The sequence below is a fragment of the Medicago sativa genome, chromosome 2 (assembly GCF_051527215.1).
Source record: "Medicago sativa cultivar Bolivia chromosome 2, Bolivia_mono, whole genome shotgun sequence".
Lineage (NCBI taxonomy): Eukaryota > Viridiplantae > Streptophyta > Magnoliopsida > Fabales > Fabaceae > Medicago > Medicago sativa.
Genome location: NC_140750.1, coordinates 38,082,570 through 38,105,597, shown reverse-complemented (window position 1 = coordinate 38,105,597; position 23,028 = coordinate 38,082,570). Strand labels below are relative to the sequence as shown.

The following is a 23,028-nucleotide window of genomic DNA, read 5'->3' as shown; positions in this document are numbered from 1 at the left end:
TCGTGTAAAGTTTGAGTTATGTCAACTGAAATAAAAAATTTCAGACCTTATTCATTTAATTAACATTTATCTATATTTTCAATTATATACAAAAATAATGGATATATACGTTGTATATATTTGTATAAAAATGAAACATATAAAATAATTAAATAAATAAATCTTTAACTGTCTTTATAATTTATATACACATTCCGCAATTGGTTGATTTTGTATTTGATGATCAAATATGTAATAAATTAGATGTATAAATTTGAAGCAAAGTTTTATTAAGATTAAGAAAATTATGTAATAGTTTGGTAAGAAAATCAAAGTTTTCATGTCAATAAATTTTTTATAAATGGAAAATGAAAAAAAATATTAAATTCACTTGAATGACATTATTCTAACAAAACTTCCGTAGTCATCATAAATACTTTGCTTCAAGGTTTTCTTATCAACCTTTCTTAATACAATGGCAACCCACATCAATCCTCTTCTTGTTACCTTTTTAATTATGTGTATAGCTTCAGTCGTGGTTGCAGGTAAAAACATAGTTAATTAACTTAATTTTATTATATTTTCAATAAAAACATATGGGTTAAAGAATATGAGAGTTGAGTATAATATGCATTTTTATTATTTAAGTTTCAAGAAATATGTTTTTATGAAAATGTTTGCTACATGTTTGAAATTCCATGAAAATATTATAAAATATTATATAATATTTCTAAAATATTATCATGGATTGTATCAGGATTAGTCGAACTCCCAAAGGCGTCAATTTGCTTTCGTTATGAAAGATGTTGTTGCGGTTCTTCGGTACAGTGTAATCAATTTTGTATTGTGTCATTGGGAAAACCTAATGGTGGGTATTGTGTACCAGATAAGGGCATGTGTTGTTGCAACTAGACCTTGGAGAGATTTAAATTTGATGATTGTACTTTTATTACTTGTTTGTTGAAGTATATCAACAAACAAACTCTTTATTATTCTGATGAAAATAAGTCATAAATCAATTATGTAATATCAAATTGAAAGAATCTTGCAATAATTTCTTCTTACCAATAAAATTTTATATATTGTTTTTATAATAATTATTAGTTCTATAATATAATGATATTTTATGGTGATTAATAATAGATAATTCACACATGAACTAATTAACTAAACTTCCAACATTTGTTCTTAAAATTTAAAGATGAAACTTTAAAGAATTTATGGTTATTGGATTGGATATATGTAAAGAAACCTTTGTTAGACACGGGTAAAATCTTGTTTTTCTATTCAAATTTCCATTCGAAACAATTTATGCATGGGTTTGAGGGAACTATTGGCATGAATTTTAACCTAGGACCTCCTATATTTTGATTATGTGTATAACAAGGAACAGGTAGATAAATTATCATTCAAGAGCTTTAGTATCATGCACTGCATTATAGAGTATTTGAATACACTTATTAAAATTGGCTACTACAACTTTCATATAGAAAAAATATCACCATTATAAATATTATAAAAGTAAATACATAGAAGTATGTCCAATGAAAAGTACTAAGTTTCATCTCATATGTTTGTTATGTTATGTACTTAAGAGTTTAAGAGTGCTAATTAGTTTGTTATGTACTTAATGTCCCTTAAAACTCCATATTTTGGATGGTAGCTAGTCTTGGTGACATAGTAGAATGACGTAGTATGACTGATGCATTATGACTCTAGCTAGATGATATTTATATTTTGTTAATATTAAGTCACATGAAGACTTATGGATCATTGTAAATATTCACTATGATGACTTTAGTATTATGAGCCGCAGGCTTAGACCGAATGATATATATATATATATATATATATATATATATATATATATATATATATATATATATATATATTATGATGTAAATATTTGTTATTTATATTTTAAATTTATTTTTGTTGTGTAGAACCTATGAAAGAAACATACAGAAGAAAAAAATGTTATTATTTTGAGAAAGAAACATACAGAAGAATGTTATTATTATGTTTTGTTCTAAAAAGAAATATACGGAAGAAAAAAAAAATGTTGAGAAAGAAAAAAAAATATAATAGTTGAGACAAGAATAAAATGAATATTATTATTTTGACGCGGCCGGATTATATTTATTTACATTTTGCGCTTATTATTATATGTGACGCGCCCTATAAAGTGAGACAAAAATAGGGGTGTTACATTAGTGGTATCAGAGCACGGTTGATTCTATTCGGGAACGTTAGAGGATATCTATACTAATTGCGCTTGTTTGTACTAACTTTGTATAGATTATTATATTATTTAATAATTAGGTACTAACCAATTATGACTTTGAGGAACCCAATGACTCGTAGAAATAATCATATAGAAGCGGATAATGGAGAAGCAAGCAATACCGAAAGAGGTATGGAAAGAGCTATTCAAGCTATGGCAGAAATGGCAGCAACCATTGCAGAACAAACTGCTGCGAAGACTGAAAGGGATATTCGAAAGCAACAAAGGGAAGAACGAAACGCTGAAAATAAAGGATTGGTAGATTTCAGACGTCACGATCCTCTACAATTTCTTGGAGAAACTGAACTAGAGAAAGCTGACTTATGGCTCGAAGAGATAGAAAAGATATTCGCTGTGTTGAGGTGTCCTGACAAAGTAAAGGTAACATATGCATCTTACTTACTATTGGGAGATGCCGAATACTGGTGGAAAGGAACTCGCAAGATGATTGAAGCTAACAATCAAGATATTACTTGGGAAATATTTCGCACAAATTAAATTTCTCGACAAGTATTTTCCTAGAAGTGCTAGAACTAACAAAGAACAAGAGTTCCTTCTCTTGAAACAAGGTGGAATGACAGTTGATGAATATGCAGCTAAGTTTGAATCATTGTCCAAACATTTTCGTTTCTTCCAGGACCAAATTGACGAAGATTGGCTGTGTGAAAGATTTAAAGGTGGACATAGATTTAGTATCAAGGAGTCTGTATTGCCATTGGAAATTCGTCAGTTTCAACCTTTGGTTGAAAAATGCAGAAAGATAGAAAGGATGAAAGAAGGTGGAATTAATCGAAACAATGTAGGAGGACCATCTAGGGGGAAATATCCTTCACAAGGATCGAACCAGAAGGGAAAGACACCATAAAAGAAACCTTACTCACGACCTCCATGTAACAACCGTGATCAACAACCTTATCGTCCAGTCGCATATGCTTTTGGAGGAGGACAAACGAGGAACCAACCTCCAAACAATATCCGAAAGTGTTTCAAATGTCAGAAAACAGACCATTTGGCGAACACTTGTCCACTTAAGGGATTGATATGTTATCAATTTGGAGATTCAGGACATTTTGCTAGAGACTGCCCAAATCAAAAAGCTGAACCAAAGATGAACAATGTAAGAGGTGTCAAACCAACTGTTAGAGGAAGAGTTTACACTCTGAATGGTGCTGAAGCTTCTCAATCAGAAGATCTCATACAGGGAAATTGCGATATGTCAGGTAATCTTCTAACTGTACTATATGACTCAGGCGCAACTCATTCATTTATTTCCATGGATCGTGTGAAACAATTAGATTTACCAATTACGGCATTGCCTTTTAACTTAATTGTTTCTACTCCAACTTCTGAACCTGTTTCTGCACATTTTGTAAGTCAAAACTTCCTATTGTTATCCAGGATAGAAAATTCCTTATTGACTTGATATGTTTGCCTTTCTAACTGTACTATATGATTTTAGGCATGGACTGATTATCTTTCAACCAGATCCTTTTAGATTGTGCACATAAGAACATAATTTTTCCTAACCCTGAGGTTTCTGGATTTATATCTGCCAATCAAGTAAAAGCTTCCTTAAAAGAAGGAGCTCAAGGATACATGTTATTATCTTCTTTAAAAATCGAGAGTGAATTAGTATTGAGCCAAATACAGGTCGCAAAAAATTTTCCGGATGTATTTCCGGAAGATGTTCCAGGTTTACCCCCAGTTAGAGACGTCGAATTTTCGATCGATCTAGTACCTGGATCAAGTCCAATTTCAATCGCACCATATAGGATGTCACCCAATGAGTTAGCAGAACTAAAAACTCAGATTGAGGACTTATCATCGAAACAATTCATTAGACCAAGTGTTTCACCTTGGGGAGCACCAGTGTTGTTGGTGAAAAAGAAAGACGGAAGCTCGAGATTTTGTGTGGATTATCGACAACTCAACAAAGTGACGATCAAGAACAAGTATCCATTGCCTCGCATAGACGACTTGATGGATCAGGTCCAAGGAGCTTCTATTTTCTCAAAGATTGACTCAAGGACAGGTTATCACCAAATTAGGGTAAAGACAGAGGATGTGTCCAAGACTGCATTTAGAACTCGATATGGACATTATGAGTATCTCGCAATGCCGTTTGGAGTGACGAATGCTCCTGCAATTTTCATGGATTACATGAATCAAATCTTTAACCCTTTTCTCGATAAGTTTGTAGTTGTATTTATTAATGATATTCTTATCTATTCTAAAAACAAGGAAGAGCATGAGAATCACTTGCGTGAAGTTTTGAAGATTCTCCGTGAACAGAAGTTATACGCAAAGTTGTCAAAGTGTGAGTTCTAGCTTGAAAAAGTAAAATTCTTAGGTCACGTCATCACAAAAGATGGTATCGTCGTAGACCCAGCGAAAGTAGAGACGATACTCTCGTGGGAACAACCAAAGTCAGTGACGGAGATCAGAAGTTTTGTTGGATTGGTTGGATACTATCGAAGATTCATTGAAGGATTTGCAAAGATAGTAGCTCCATTAACACAACTTACGAGGAAGGACCAAGCATTCATTTGGACTAAAAAAGTGTGAAGAAAGTTTCCAAACATTGAAGGAGAAATTACAACGTCACCAGTATTGGTCCTACCGCAACCAGACGAGCCTTATGAAGTCTATTGTGATGCTTCACATCAAGGATTAGGTTGCTTTCTCATGCAACATAGAAAGGCAGTAGCATATGCATCAAGGCAGCTTAAGACCCACGAAAAGAATTACCCTAAGCATGATCTGGAGTTAGCTGCAGTTGTGTTTGCATTGAAAATCTGGAGGCATCATTTGTATGGAGCGAAGTTTGCAGTTTTTAGCGACCACAAAAGTTTAAAGTACTTGTTTGATCAAAAGGAACTCAACATGAGGCAAAGACGATGGATTGAATTTCTCAAAGATTACGACTTTACCCTGCTATACCATCCTGGAAAGGCAAATGTTGTAGCAGATGCGCTGAGTCGTAAGACAATTCACATGTCTGCAATGATGGTCAAAGAGTTAGAGCTGATAGAAAAATATCGAGATCTAACAATTTGGGAATGGTAGATATCAAATGGATTGATGGATACAATAAAAGAGCAACAAGCAACAGATGACCAACTTCAGGAGAAGATAAGATTGATTGAACAAGGAACAAATTCGAAATTTGGTTTGGTAACAGACGGAATTTTACGCTGCAATAGGAGGGTTTGCATCCCAAATAACCCGGAGACAAGAAAAATGATTTTGGACGAAGCACATAAAAGCAACCTAAGTATTCATCCAGGAACAACCAAAATGTATCAAGATTTAAAACAAAAATTTTGGTGGCCAGGAATGAAGAAGCAAGTTGCTGAGTATGTTGCCTCGTGCCTGACATGTCAAAAAGCAAAGGTAGAACATCAAAGACCTGCTGGAATGCTCCAATCTTAAGACATACCTGAATGGAAGTGGGAAAGCATTTCAATGGATTTCGTCGTAGGATTGCTAAAAACCAGGAATAATTTTGATTCAATATGGGTCATTGTCGATCGATTGACAAAGTCAGCTCATTTCTTACCTGTTAACACTAACTACAATGTAGAAAAGCTGACTCAGATTTATATTAAGGAAATCATTAGACTACACGGGGTACCCTCAAGTATCGTCTCAGATAGGGATCCGAAATTCACATCTCATTTCTGGAGGAGTTTACAAAAATCTTTAGGAACCAGATTAAGATTAAGTTCTGCGTATCATCCACAAACCGATGGACAAACAGAGAGGACAATTCAATCCCTAGAAGATTTACTAAGAGCTTGTGTCTTAGATAACCGGGGAAGTTGGGATAATTTGTTACCATTAATTGAGTTTACCTACAACAACAGTTTTCATTCAAGCATAGGAATGGCACCCTATGAAGCTCTGTATGGAAGGAAATGTCAAACACTGTTGTGCTGGTATCAAGATGGAGAAAGTAGCATTTTAGGACCAGAGATTGTACAATAAATGACCGACAAAGTCAAACAGATCCGTGAAAAAATGCGTACCGCGCAAAGCAGACAGAAGAGTTACTCAGACAAACGAATAAGACCTCTTGAATTTGAGGAAGGTGATTGTAACGCCCTCCTTTTTATTTAATTATTTTAATTAGTTTTAGAATATATTTAAATGATGTATATGAGGGATATATGATTTGTTGAGATTAGATGTCTTTTTATAATTTAGTTAATATATTTTATTGAGTGATATTTTGTTATGTTATATGTTGGTATTTACTAGCATAATATATTTGTTAATTGTTATAGATATATATTTGTTATTTAGTGTATTATTATATATTTAGTAGAGAAATATTATTCATTAGAATATGAGGATTATTAGTGTGAGTGGAATTGGGGGTTAGAATAGAAAGAAGAATAAGTTGTTGGACCTAAATAGATTTGGGAAGAATATTTTAGTATTATAAATAGAGAAGCTTAGGTTAGAAAGAGTTTACCGGAAACCGCTTTTTGGAAAAGAGGAGAACAAGAAAGAAGAGAAGAGGAGAGAAAAGTCAAGAGAAGAGGAGAAGACATTAGGAAAGAAGAACGCTGTCGCTGATTCAGGAATTAATCTAAGGTGAGGGTGAGACTATCTTGCATTAATAATAAGTTGTTAAATCATTAGATTACATCTAACAAGTTGGGGAGAGTTTGTGAGAAATTTGAGAATTAGGGTTTTGAGAGAGTTTTGATGATTAGATGATGAAAACTTGTTGAATTGATGTAGAAATTGTGTACAGACCTTAGATAATCCATGATGATTATTGGAAGTAGTTTTGAGGTTAGAACCATGAGATTAGGTGAAACTTGGAGAAAATCTGCATTCTGCCTGAATTTTGATATTAAAACATGTATTGATCGGTGTGGAATTGGTCTTATGTGTAAACACGAAAGTTGTAGGTATGGATGTTAGCTTTCTAATACCGTTGGTCTCACGTCAAACGATTTATAGAACTTGAGTTATGGTCAAATTACTGCACGTAGGTCACAGTGAATTTTTATGGACTTTCAGCAAAACTTTTCTGAATTTAAAATGAAAACTGGTATTGATCGGTACAAAATTAGTCTTAGGCGAAAACATGAAAGTTTTAGATAATTTTGTTAGATTTCTAGTGGCTTTGGTTTGACATGAAAATGATGTTTGGTCTGTGAGTTATGATGAAAATACTACAGGGAGGTCTGAGCAAAATTGTACGGTTACAACATTCTCTGTTTCATGTTTTTGCGTTTTGTTCATATGTTTCTGTTTTGAATTGATCTTTGTTGTAAACATAAAAGTTGTTGATATTTGTGATATCTTTCCAGTAGCTTTGGTTTGACATGAAAATAGGTTGTGGATAATTTATTATGTTTTTACAAATATACATAGTGAATTATTGTCGATGTTTAAATACGATGTTATATGAAGTTGTTTATGATTGATGAATATGATGTTTTAAGATGTTGTTTATTATCATTTGATATTGTTATATTATGATATGACATGAATTATTTATGTGATCCATATGTTGTCATGATGCTAAGATGTTAAGATGATATGAAGTTGTTAAGTCGTCGAGTCGTTATGAAGTCGTCAAGTTGTTAAGATGTCATAGATGTTCATGAAGTTTCTAGGACGTAAGATGTTGATTCCATGCATACTCATTTAAAGATGAGGGCTCATGCCCTGGAGCTTTTGCTCAACCACGACGATGGAGCTTTTGCTCAACCGCGACGTTAGAGCTTTTGCTCAACAACGACGATGGAGCTTATGCTCAACCAGAGACGAGGGCTCATGCCCTAGGAGCTTTTGCTCAATAGCGACGAGGGCTTATGCCCTAGGAGTATATTTATGCTCACAAGCGACGAGGGCTTATGCCCTAGATTGGTACCACATGCATTTGCATTTTCATGATGATTCAAGATGATTTAAGATGATAAGAGTTGCATAGTCGAGTTGAGTCGCATTGTCAAGTCAAGAGTCGAGTCGATCATGAAGTTGTTTATGACTATGATTATGAAGTCGATTATGAGTTTGATTAAGAAGCTGTTATGATGATTATAAGATGCTAAATGATTACTGTTGTTGATGTTCATGATTGTTTTGATGATGATGTTTGTTTATGAGTTGATGATTATGATTTGATGATTATGGTTATGATTAGTACTTGATGTTATATGATGATGTTTATGTCTATGATTAAGATGATGTATGATACTATGATTAAAAGGATATATGATAATGCTTATGACCAATATTTGTAGATATGTGATGATATTTATATGATGATATGATACGAAGTATATGACTAATATAGGAAGAATAGTGACACTAGTTAAGGAAGTTTAAGTTGTTAGATATGATTAATGAACTATATGATGTTTAAGTTGTTAAATGTACTTTATATAATTTATATGCTTTATATTATTGTTTGAGAAATCTCACCCCTCCTGTTTGAATGTTGCCCTTACGTTGGTAACGTGCAGGTAACCAAGATTAGGCTGGTCGTGAGTGGACTCCTCACAAGTGTGTCTTTAGATGCTCTGATACGTAACGGGATGGGAGTTTTGACATTGTTTTCTATTCCTTACGTATTGCTTATGGATTTTTATGAATAAATGATGAACAAATACTTTATGAGATTTTAGGATGAGGCCTGTGTGCCAAAGACTTTTATGATGTTGAACTAAATTCCGATGCGAAGTTTTGAAATACTTATGTTAAATGACTTTGAAGAATAAATTGTTATTTATTCAGTTTATGACTTTTTAAGAAGTGTAGCATTCCGTTTAAGTTGTTGAACTCTGATTTTTGTTTAAGAAATTTTTACGTTGGGAAAACGGGGTGTTACAGTGATCACGTATTTTTGAGAGTCGCTTCAACGATTGGGGTAGGTAGAGCTATTAAGTCCAGAAAGCTCACTCCTAAATTTATTGGACCATATCAAATTCTTCGTCGTATTGGCCCAGTGGCATATCAAATTGCTTTACCCCCTTTTCTTTCAAACATCCATGATGTGTTTTATGTTTCACAATTAAGGAAATATATTTCCGATCCATCTCATATAATTGAGCCTGATATAGTACCTATAGAAATATGCTCTATATTCATATAACTGTAAAACAGTACATAGGAGGTATTTATAGAGTAGGCAGTGTGCTAGTCTTGCCAGAAAATAGGAGAAATTATTCTATATATAAATTCTACTTATTCTCCCTTTAAATGCTAATTCTAATACAGCTAATTACAATTAATTAGTATTTACAATAAGTCAAACAAGACAGAATCTGATTGATTATGTGCTAATATTCAACACTCCCCCTCAAGCTGCCATGAATATGTCATTCAAAGCAAGCTTGCACACCATGTCATCGAACTGTCTCTTGGGTAGGCTCTTTGTGAGGACATCTGCTACTTGGCTTTTGGTAGGTATATAGGGCATACAAATCTCACCACTGTCAATTTTTTCTTTAATAAAGTGCTTATCCACTTCAACATGTTTCGTTCTATCATGTAGAACAGGGTTATGAGCAATAGAAATAGCTGCCTTATTATCGCAATAAACTTTCATTGGAGTTGGGCCTGCAATCTTCAATTCTTGCATGAATTTTTTGATCCATAGTACTTCACAAACACCATGAGCCACCGATCGAAATTCAGCCTATGCACTGCTCTTGGCTACAACATTTTGTTTTTTGCTCCTCCATGTAACTAAGTTTCCAACTACAAAGGTACAGTAACCAGACGTAGACTTCCGATCATTTATATTACATGCCCAGTCAGCATCTGTATAGGCTTCAACCTGTATATGCCCTCTATTTTTAAACATTAACCCTTTTCCTGGAGTTCCCTTTAAATATCTCAATATTCTGAAAACAGCTTCAACGTGGGCTGGCCGTGGTGCATGCATAAATTGGCTTATTACGCTCACAGCAAATTCTATATCAGGCCTTGTATGTGACAGATAAATTAGCTTGCCAGCCAACCGTTGATAGCGTTCTCTATCTATTATTTCATCTTCAGTGTAACGCCCTATTTCTATTAAAGCGATAAAACACGCGAATATAACAAATATTCAAGAAATAGACGCTACGTCTAACACAGATTCCAAAATCCAAACATACATGCATATGTATGTATATATATATAAATATATATATATATATATATATATATATAATATCTCAACAGTCGCAGCGGATACGAATCAAATAACTCCAACATATACATATGCCATGGTCAAATAACGTCAACATAAAATTCTCCAAATCTCAACAATGAGTACACCTCAAAATAAATAAAATAATCCAACAAAACTAGGACACCGACTCAACCTAATCAGAGCCCTAGACTACGACGCCAAAATGATAGCGGAGATAGCTCCCGCTACCCAAACATCCACAAGCAACACACCGAGCGACTAATCCTGCACAATGTCTACCCATCCATACAGACAGGTAAGCGGTCGAAACCACTGGGGGTAAGCATTACATTAATCATAATCAACAGATAAAAACATAAGCATTCAAGGATTCATACATGTCGTATATACATAACCATCCCTCCTAGAATACTAGCATCATATGATTATTATCCCCCATTACTTGCACCTCAAGTTATCACATTGTTATCATAGCATAACAAACCTATTTAATCTTTAATCAAGTCATCAACAAAGCTCATCATTTATCAACATCAATCAATGAAAACTTTACTCACCTCATCACTCATCTAGCATGCTTAATTCAACAAGTACAATCCATCATTTCAAAGTTATAAGCAAGCAATCATCATCAACAAAGAAATCACCACATCATATACATATATACATATACAAATCTCACCTCATCATCATTATCAAAATAATTATCATCGATTGATTCACCAAGTGTATAAGCACAAACAAGTAATACATGCAGTTAGAGCATAATTCAATTATTCACAACCAACAAAATCCACCAATGTACATACACACCAATCCACATAATCACAACATTCAACAATTTCACCAATGCACAAATTCACCAAGTCACATATTCATTTATGAAACAATTCATCAATTAATCAAATGCATGCAATGTTCTAGACTCTTCTAGATGCATGCGGTACCAAATCACCTCAAGGTCGTCACCTTCGATGCAACAAAAACATCGTAATCACCTCAATTGGATATAAAATCCACCACCATCAGTCACGAATGCATGAACATATGACTCGACACAATGCATATGTTCACACAATCAATAATCACCTCAACATCACCAACATTTTGCATATATGCATTCACCAACTGTATCACCATCAAATTAGCATGTATGAATTCACCACCAACAATCAACATTTAACATGTTCAACAAACAACACAACATATACATGTTCACCACCATTCATTCATCAAATGATCATCACCAACATTTAGTATATATGCAATCGACAACAATTCACCACCACTTGACATTATATACAATCACCAACAACATTCACAATTCAATCAACATATAGTTGTCACATATATACATCATCAATCATCTCTACATAATTATATCAACTATCCATAAAGGATTCACAAGCAATTGACTCTCAAAAATCATTTTCAACAAAGTTCGTCTCTCAAAAGCAAAACATTAGAAATAATTGAGCACTTAGGCCAAACCATGTAAACAAGTTCCAATGCCTCAACTAAGTATACCTCTAGGCCACATATAAGTGCATTAGAGAATACTTTGGCGTTTCACCGGCTAATTATAACAGAATCATGAGATTCACCAAGTTCGTCTCTTGGTAGCATTTTATAAAACCATACATTTATAAAATAAAACCAAGTTAGAACCCTCACACCATAAGTTGAATACTCTAAAATACCTTAATTGAACTCATAGAACATAAGCTTGAAGTTAGGAATCAATCCATAAGGTTTGGGTCGACTTAAAAGTCGTTATGCGGAGTTTTCGTAAATTTTCTCTAAGACATCCTTAGAGTGTTTTCCTCATAACGTAAAATCCATGAATCATTTTCAAGTCAAACCAAAGCCATTGGAAAGCTAGCAAAATTATCTAAAACTTTCATGTTTACACCAAAGGCCAATTCAAAGCAGAAATGGGTGAAAAAGCATAAAAAACGCAGAAACTGAAGTTCTGTCAGCACGCACGGCCCGTGCCAAGCACGCCACGGCCGTGCCAAGGAAACAGAAAGTTAACACGGCCCGTGCCATGCACGGCACGGCCGTGCTTGATTGACAGCACATCTTTTTCTTCATTTTTCCGTTTTCACCATTTCGCGCGTAAAATTCAAACCGTTAATCGGATTTCGATGCCGTTTTTGCCTACACGCTCCTGACACTTAGCTCTATCATAATCTACAGAAAAATTCAAGTTTCAACCATCCCAAAATCATTTCTCCCAAACCTCATGTAATCACTTAGTTGCAAAAATGCTTAAACACCGACATTTCACACGAAAAACCCGTTTTCTCTCAAACGACTCGACTAACACAACCACAACATGAAAACAGAAATTCTACCAATTCCAATTCATCCAACAACATCAAAAACTCAGTCAACAACCTCATATTTCAAAATTTCATTTGGGTTCTTCACATGAACAACTTAACACAAACTTCACCAATTCAAACAACCACTTCACAAAATGGAATACCCATGGTATAAATCAACAACAACATATCTCATTCAACAACAACTTCATGTAAACATGAATTCATCACAAATCAACCACAACAACACTAATTTATACCAATTTGAACAAAATCAACAAAGTATACATGTAAATATATATTGAGCATGTAATTTCATCAACAACAACAAACTCATCAATAATTCCCCAATTCAATGATGCCCATTGCATCAATTCAACAACAATATATGTCAAGATAACAACAACAATATTTGAACATGAATTCATTCACAATTCTACAACCACAACTTCATTCATCATCAATTTCATGCAAAAACATATCATATTCATATATACCCATTTTGACATACAAATTCAACAACAACATCACAATTATCATTCAATTCATGTACATAATCATGTCAACAACATTAAGTACGAAATTCTACAACCAAAATCAAATTCAGCACTTAACCACAATTATGTAAAGAATTAGGGTAGAAATTAAACTAAGGATTATGATTAAAGCCTAACCCCCCTTACCTTAATTCTTCACAATTATCAACTAGGGCTTCACTTTAGCTCCCAAAGCTTGAATCTCTAGCTCCCTCTAGCCTCCTCTAGATCTTCTCTCTTCAAACCCTTTTTCTGCTCTTGTTCTTTCTCTTTCTACCTCTATCTCCTCTCAATTGAAAATGTTGGTAAAAACCCTATTTCTCTACTAACAAGAGTTTATATAAGTTCAACTAATTGGGCTTAACTCACCATACCTTAATGGGCCTAACCCATTTCTATTCTTAACCCAAAATGTTACTACTCACATAACGGTAAAATGTAACACTAACGGTCACCTGTCGGTAATAAAATAATTCACCACAACCCCCTAGCACTTAGTAACATAATACTAGCTCTCACTAAGCACTAAAAATAATTCTCAACAAATTACAAAATTACCCCTATTCTCAAAATGACCAAAATACCCCTAAGTCCAAAATGACTAAAATACCCTTCTAACACAAAATTCTACAAATCCCAACCAAAAAATACACACTAAGGCAAATAATCACATACGAGCACATATAACACACATAAATAAATAATAAAATAAATCCAGCAAAAATCGGGTTGTTACATTCAGCAGCTGATTTTAGTTTCACATTAGGATCCATTGGTGTTTCTGCTGCCTTACACCCTGTCATCCATGTTTCTGTGCGTAAATCAAGTATATACTTCCGCTGGTTGAGGAAAATTCCTTCTTTCGATCTTGCAAACTCCATACCGAGAAAGTATTTTAATTTTCCAAGATCATTGATGTTGAACTCAGCCTCAAGTCTTCTCTTTAGATCACTAATCTCTCCAATATCATCTCCTGTCATAATAATGTCATCAACATACACTATTAAGATGGCAATCTTACCTTCACGTGAGTGTTTGAAGAACAAAGTGTGATATGCTTGACTTTGAGTGAAGCTATGCCTCTTGACAACACTTCCAAATCTCTCAAACCAGGCCCTTGGCGATTGTTTTAATCCATACAAGGATTTCTTCAATCTGCAAACTTTACCTCTTCCAAGCTTATCTTCAAATCCCAAAGACAAGGTCATATATACTTCTTCATGTAATTCTCCATTTAAGAAGGCGTTTTTAACATCATATTGATGTAGGGTCCAGTTGAAATTTACTGCAAGAGAGAGAAGAATTCTGATGGAATTGATCTTAGCAACCAGGGCAAAAGTCTCATGATAATCTATACCATGAGTTTGAGTGAATCCTTTTGCTACTAATCTTGCTTTGTATCTTTCCACACTTCCATCAACCTTGCACTTCACTGTAAAGACCCACTTACATCCTACTGCCTTTTTGTCATGAGGTAGATCAGTGATACACCAAGTGTTATTTTTGTTCAAAGCATTCATCTCTTCTTTCACTGCTAATTTCCAATTCGGATCACCTAATGCTTCCTGAATAGTTCTGGCCACAAACAAATTAGAAATCCTAGACACATATGCTTTGCGAGTGTGTGATAACTTGTCATATGACAAGTAATTAGACATGGGGTGTTTAGTGCATGTACGGGCACGTTTTCTTTCAGCAATAGGGATATTGAGGTCTGGAATATTTTTTCTCAAAGCAATTGGAAGATTGATATCAGGAAAAGACAAATTAGGTAAATCATTGGATGAGTGAGAAGAATTACCGGAGTAACTAGAAGATGAATTATCAGTAGGACCTTCACTTGGAGAATCCGATTGAACTTCTACTGGAAAGACAATGGGGTATGTACCATCTTTGTGAAATTTTTTTCGAACATACACTTTAAGTTCAGGATTTTTAATCAGTGTTTCTCCCTCTTCACCCTCTGTTTCAAATACTGTATGTTCTGGCAATTCAAGGTTAGATTTTCTAGGTTCTATTATCTTAGCATCTAGGTGATCATTTGTTACAATATTATCTAGAACAGGTAAAATTTCCCAAAAATTATCTTCCTCATTACTACTTTGACTCTCCCCCTGAAGAGAATTTTTTCCAAAAAAAGGTTGATCTTCAACAAAGTGGACGTCCATGCTTTTAAAAAATTTCTTTGTAATTGGGTTAAAACATTTGTATCCCTTTTTATTGGAAGCATAGCCAAGAAAAACACATTTTTCGGCTTTAGGATCCAACTTGGAACGAAAAATATTTGGGATGTAAACATAACAGAGACAACCAAAGACTTTAAGGGGAAGATTTGTAATAATGCGAGAAGTGGGAAAATTATTTTGTAACACCTGCACAGGAGTCTCATATTGTAACACACGGGATGGCATTCGATTGATGAGGTAACAAGCAGTTAATAAAGCATTACCCCAAAGATACTTAGGTACATTCATAGAAAACATAATAACTCTAGTAACTTCTAGGAGATGTCTATTTTTTCTTTCAGCAATACCATTTTGTTGTGGAGTATCACGACAAGTGGATTGATGAATTATCCCATTAGTTACTAGGAATGTACTTAAATATTTATTGAAGTATTCAGTGCCATTGTCAGACCTTAGAATGCCAATCGTGGTCTTAAATTGATTTTTAATCATGTTAAAAAAATCTTGAAACCTTTGTTCAACTTCTGATTTCTTTTCCATGAGGTAAACCCAACACACCCGTGTATGATCATCAATAAATGTCACAAACCATTTTTTTCTAGATAAAGTTTTAATTTTTGAAGGACCCCAAACATCGCTATGAATTAGATAAAAAGGTTTGGAAGCAGAATAACCTCTTGAATTAAAAGACACACGATGATCTTTAGCTAAATGACAAGCATCACAATGAAATTGTGAGGAACTTATTTCTTTGGAAAATTCAGGAAACAAATGCTTAAGATAAGAAAAATTAAGATGGCCTAATCTTTTATGCCATAACATGATTTTATTTGAAACAAGAGGTGGACTTATACGGCTTAAACCGAACATTGCTGTATTACCAAGAGGAGTTTCATCAAAGTAGTACAGTCCATTAATCTCTCTAGCAGTTCCAATCGTCTTCCCCGAGTTCTGGTCCTGAAAAATACAAGTAGATGGACGAAAAAGAACAGAACAGTTAGAGTCCTCAGACAGTTTATGAACAGATAGAAGATTACAAGCAAATTTGGGAATATGTAAAACAAATTGCAAAGTGATTTGCTCTGATATTTTTATGTTGCCTTTGCCTGCAATACTGGAATAACTACCATCAGCTATCCTAACTTTTTCAGAACCTGAACTAGGAAAATATGAATTGAATAGATGAGAGCAATTAGTCATGTGTTCAGATGCCCCTGAATCTATTATCCAGGGGTTGGAATGGTTTTAGGAGATGAATTGAACTTTAGAAGCTTAAAAAGGTGGTCCATCTGCTCCTTAGTAAATGGAGATGAAGCAGCATCGTTTGTTGTAGGCATAGGTCGGTGACCAAACTTACCAGCCTTGCTATTGTTTGACCTACCATGTAGCTTGTAACAAGTTTCTCAAGTGTGACGATTGCGGCCACAGTAGTCACAAACTAAATCGGTCTTGTCACCACCTCGCGGATTAGGGAAAGATTTGCGATTGACTTGAGGAACGGCCAAGGCAGATCCTTCAACCGGTGGCGTGGGCTATCTTTTTTCCGAGCATCACTTGCCTACGACTCTCTTCGCGACGCACATCCGCAAAGACGTCACCAATTGGAGGGATAGGATTCCTACCAAGGATTCGATCACGAACCTCATCAAACTCAACATTTAAACCTGCAAGAAATTTGAAGACATGGCTAACATCCACCATCTTCTTGTAGTGCTTGCAGTCCTCAGGTGACTTCCACTCATATTCATTGAAGAGATCCAGATCTTGCCAAATATGTTTGAGACAATTGAATTATTTGGTGACTGAATCTTCAGCTTGCCGAATTTCTCCAAGCTGGAGAGTTAATTCGTAAATTTGGGACTGGTTTCCCAAATCAGAGTACATTTTAGAGACACTCTCCCAAAGATCTTTTGCGGTATCATAACAGAGATAGTTCGCACATATCTCTTCGGTCATAGAATTGGCTAACCATGTCATGACTATAGAATTTTCAGCATCCCATGTATCATAATCTGCGCCTGCCTTGTCTGGTTGTTTCTTGTCTCCAGTGATGTAGCCAATCTTTCCTCTCCCCCTGAGATACAACCGAACAGATTGTGACCAACGAAAGTAATTAGCACCGTTCAGCCGAATTGTTGTGATCTGAACAGGGTGATTTTCATAGTATGACCTGACAGGTTGGGATGATTCAGGTTTGGGTGAAGAATGTTTGGGTGAGTGCTGGGACTCACTATCAGACATCGAATCAGACATTATGTGGGATGGGAAGAAAAAAGAAAAAACAAACAAACAAAAGCAAAATAAACCCTATGGATTTCTTGCTGCCACTGATACCATATAGAAATATGCTCTATATTCATATATCTGTAAAACAGTACATATGAGGTATTTATAGAATAGGCAATGTGCTAGTCTTGCCAGAAAATAGGAGAAATTATTCTATCCATAAATGCTACTTATTCTCCCTTTAAATGCTAATTCTAATACAGCTAATTACAATTAATTAGTATTTACAATAAGTCAAACAAGACAGAATCTGATTGATTCTGTGCTAATATTCAACAGTACCGTTAAAAGAAAATTTGTCATATGAGTCATCACCTGTAAGGATTGATGACAAGAGAATTAAACAACTTAGAGGTAAACAAATTCCTTTGGTTAAAGTCGTATGGGATCAAACGACGGGAGACACCACGTGGGAACCAGAAGAGAAGATGAGATTTCAATATCCAGAATTATTTGAAGGTATACAAATTTCGAGGACGAAATTTTATTTAGTGGGGTAGTAATGTAACATCCAAAAATTTTAAGATTATATTCAAATTTGTTTTAAAATAAATAAATAATAGAATAATAATAATAATAATAGAAGAATTAAAAGTAAAAGTGGGGGGTGGAGTTAGTAATTTTTGTTGTTATAAAAAAAAAGTGTTGTCTTTCTCCCCACGTTACTTTGTTTCTAATAATAAAAAAATAAAATAAAAATTAAAAATGAATTGGATAATTGAAGAAAGAAGATAAGAACCGTAAGAGTTTTGCAACAAGTGTACACACTCATCTTCCTATAAATAAGGGTATTGGCTAAACATAAACACACACCACAAAACACTCTCTTCTCTCTGTAAAATCAAACCAGGTCAGTCTTCTCTCTCTCTCTCTTCCTTTCCTTTTCTGAATTAAACTTTCTCTATTCAATCTGTACTTATTCTTGATTCTCTTGAAAGAGACAAGTTTTGTTACTAAAATAACCACAGATTTGGTCCCACAACCTTTTTTATTGGAAGAAGACAACAACATAGGATTATAATGTTCTTTTATCAGGTTTAGTCCTTTTCAACCTAAGCAAAACAATTGATGAAAGTAATTTAATTCTTTTCAACCATTCTTTTTTTAACAAAAACATTGTTCAATAAAATAAAATGAAAAAAAAAATCTCAGATCTATTTCAGATTTTCAGTAGAAAAAGGCAAGATTTAATTATTATATTTTACACTGATAAGTTGTAAAGGTTGAAACAAAATTTAAAAGGAAAGCTGAGACCTTGTTTAGTCATATTTTCCTCAATATGGTTTAAAAGAAAAGAAAAAAAAAAGGAATACTGTTTTAAAAGGAGGAAACAGCTATTAAATTGGCCTTTAATGATTGTGATTATATAAGGTAGTAACATAAGTTCAATTTGAAGTGAAATCAAATCATATAATTAGTATAATATACTTATTATAATCTGGAAAAAAAAAACGTGATACAAGAAACAACAGGAGGCAAAAGAATTGGAAAACCTTAACTAATCATTTATACTATCATGACCTTAATAATAACTATAGTCTAATAGGTAGTTTATTTTGGGTGAGTATTCTAGGTGATATCGGAGCTGCTTTCGACGGAGACAATATTCCAACAACTTTCGAAGAAACCGAAGGTAAGGGGAATTACTACTAATAAGTTTTAAAGATTTTGCATAAGTTATGTGCTTAAGTGATTATGTGTGAGTAAATAACTCTACTTGTGAGAGTTAATTTCTCGATGATGTGATAATTTCTAGCGACCAAGTATATGTCAAAGGACATCGACTTATATGTGTTTTAGTTAATATAACTAGGAGTTTTTGAAAATATAATATATAAGTAGAAGAAATTTTTTTGTAAATGATGAATGGATTAGATAATTCTATTGTGTTTATTTGGTATTACTCTTGTGTAAGTAAATGAGTATATAAACTTTCAATAAGTATTAAGTAATTTTGATGAGTGAAATTAGTTGGAAATATATGAAAGGTGTCGATTATGATTCGACGCGATAACTTATAACGTTGATCGTGAGTAAAAACTTCACTTAGAAAGAAACAATCTGAGAGAGATAATTGTATCTCACCTTATAAATTTTATGGTATCAACTTAATAAGACTTTACTCATAGGTATGTTTTAAAGAAAAAGAAACTTAAAAATGCCAAACAATGATCACTAGCTTAAGCACATAGACATATATTAGATAATGTACGGGTAAGTGATTAAAAACAAAGGCATGTGTGATGTTTAACTAAGTAACATGAATTACTCCTTGCTGGAGTTTCGATGCTATATATATATATATATATATGAAAAATAATATATGTTGGTTATTATTTGTTGAATCATTATGTACTGGTTTGAATTACATCACTGTACTAATTGAATAAATTTATGAAGTGGCTAATCAATTTTATAAACATAAATGGTTAATTGTTTGACATTGTTGAGTAAAGTGTGAGTGTTTTGTCTCGTCTAGAAATTAGGGACAGTTAAGGAGCTATAACAGGTCCCTATACATTCAAGTGTAGATGGGAATGTGAATAGTTATGGTTTGGTTACTTTGAGGACCTATCGAGGGCACTTGTGTTTCGAACGCCTATCAATAGTTGGGGATTGCTTCCCGGCTGAAGGTACTCGTACTACCAGACACGGTGAGCCTGACAAAACTAGACTATTTATGATAAGGTAGTGCGATCGGACTAGAATGATTAAAGTTTAAGCATATCTTGCTCAAAATACTAATAATCATGTTATAGTTGCCGAAACGGCCTTATGCTCATTAGAGTGGAACCTCCATGGAGTAGTAAATTGTGAAAAGGAAATAAATTAGAGTCAAGAGAAAAGTCAAAAGAGTTCATGCATGTGTCATGTTAAATGTCAAACTATTAATTCTAATTTGATTTTTTTTTAAAGATAGTTTTTTTTATATGCTTTGTAATTGTTGTTGGACAGTGAATGAAAAGGAAAATATTATATCTATGTAATTATCATATTCTCTTGCTGTATATATATTATTTTCTTTTTCCTTATGTAATAAATCACGTGGAAAACTTGTGTACGAGTAATTCACCCTTCTTTGTTTGTTTTTGTATCTTGTTGTTTTTTTTTTGGGTATGTTCGGACGTTTTTGTAGATGATGCCAGGGAGACATTTAGCTCACTCGGGGATCCGCAGGATCGAGTTCCTTGAGGATCTGAGGCACGATATTTGGGAAATAAATCTGGCCACCCAAACATTGATCTTTACCGGACTTGTTCGCACTACCACAGGATTCGGTGGCCAGCCTACTACGACTATTGTTACTCATGAGACCACAGAGATGATTCTACCATTGCAGAGGTTGTACCCAGCTCTCCATGACATGGGTGTTGTCCCACCTGTAGGACCAGACCCATAGGAGCCCTTAGTTCCACCTGTTGTTGATCCTGCTGATGTTGCTGAGCAGGGAGGAGGAGGAGGCCATGCACCTGAGGAGGAGGATCCAGAGGAGGACCCAGAGGAGTACCTTGAGGAGGGAGAGATCATTGGGGGAAACCCTAATGGCCATGTTTAGATGTGACTTCTAGTGTGTGGGAAAGAGTTTAAGAGTGCTAATTAGTTTGTTATGTACTTAATGTCTCTTAAAACTCTATATTTTGGATGGTAGCTAGTCTTGGTGACATAGTAGAATGACGTAGTATGACTGATGCCTTATGACTCTAGCTAGATGGTATTTATATTTTGTTAATATTAAGTCTCATGAAGACTTATGGATCATTGTAAATATTCACTATGATGACTTTAGTATTATGAGCCGCAGGCTTAGACCGAATGATATATATATATATATATATATATATATATATATATATATATATTATGATGTAAATATTTGTTATTTATGTTTTAACTTTATTTTTGTTGTGTAGAACCTATGGAAGAAACATACAGAAGAAAAAAAATGTTATTATTTTGAGAAAGAAACATACGGAAGATATTTTGAGATATTATATATGCATGTATGTCGAGATGTTTGAAGTATTTGTGAGACGTAGCGTCTATTTCTTGAATATTTGTTATATTCGCGTGTTTTATCGCTTTAATAGAAATAAGGTGTTACAACATAGCAAGTGGAATATTAATTAAATGGGGCATATAAGTGATGTTCTTGTTTGAGAAATCTTGGAGAAATAGAAGGCAAGAGCCCCTACCAACAACCACCCCTTCCTTTTTTTTTTTCATTCACGTACCCACCTTTCCTATTGTAGGATTCAAAAATCTCTCTCTTGCGCTCTCTCTCTCTCTCTCTCTCTCTCTCTCTCTCTCTCTCTCTATATATATATATATATATATATATATATATATCCCTCTCCCTCACCCTCTCCATCTCCATCCCCTCCCCCCCTCTCCCCTTCTTCCTCTCCCTCCCCTCCCCCCTCTCCCTCTCTCTCATGGCCACACATGACACAGCCATACAACTTTCCTATTAACCTATCTCTCAAATCGTTGTTCGGTTGCTTAGTTACACGACCATACAACCAAGCATTTTCTCAATTCATCAATTATTAAGTGAAATTTCTAGAGACATTTTTTTATATAAAAAAAATTGATTCTAATTAATGGTTATCTAAATTTGATTATAAAAATTTAAAAAGAAATGACATTAAATTTAAGGTTATTTCAATACTTGAACGAAATTGAAGGAGGAAATTCCAAAATTGAAATCCTAGATACTCACCCAAGATCCTAGATGTTGTCCTCCACTTATTGAAATCCTAGATACGTCACGAATGATGATCATAAAGTGTGGAATTAGAAATACTTACATCATACATGCACTCTTGTTTTTATTTTGAGTGTGAGTCATGTCTTTGAATTTATTGAGAAATTGAGAGCCACGGGAACATTAGTGAACCGTCTTTGCTCGCTCAACCTGAATAACATCGCAACAATTACAAACAACATCAACAATAAAGAAGAAGACAATATATTTTATTATTGAAAAACATTTTTTACCTAATTAGGACAACAAATAAAATAACACAAAAGAAGAAAAAAAGGAAGAAAATAAAATGTTGAAAGTATCCATAGCACCATCACCGCAGTATTCGGTTCCCGCTAACCTACCGCGCTCACCTCCGGTGGCCAACAATGTCTCTCTTTGGTTAACAGAAGACGGAAAAAACACAGCAAAAACAATAAATATAAAAAATAGTAATCACACCCTCAGAATCTCTCGTCCGGTACTTTGGCGATTCCTTTTCAGTTTGTCCATATAAAATAT

General features: G+C 34.2%; 2 long non-coding RNA genes and 1 pseudogene across 2 annotated transcripts; 2 read left to right on the top strand and 1 right to left on the bottom strand.

Annotated features, from left to right (window-relative positions):
- Nucleotides 1-448: 448 nt before the first annotated feature.
- On the top strand, nucleotides 449-1,033 carry LOC146946721 (uncharacterized). The gene is made up of 2 exons (XR_015028270.1): nucleotides 449-524; nucleotides 737-1,033. It is a non-coding gene; the product is annotated as an uncharacterized LOC146946721 (long non-coding RNA).
- A 15,666-nt stretch (nucleotides 1,034-16,699) lies between these two features.
- LOC146946720 (uncharacterized) lies at nucleotides 16,700-17,729 on the bottom strand (annotated as a pseudogene).
- An 865-nt stretch (nucleotides 17,730-18,594) lies between these two features.
- LOC146946719 (uncharacterized) lies at nucleotides 18,595-21,554 on the top strand. The gene is made up of 3 exons (XR_015028269.1): nucleotides 18,595-18,612; nucleotides 19,336-19,395; nucleotides 20,899-21,554. It is a non-coding gene; the product is annotated as an uncharacterized LOC146946719 (long non-coding RNA).
- The last annotated feature ends 1,474 nt before the right edge of the window (nucleotides 21,555-23,028 follow it).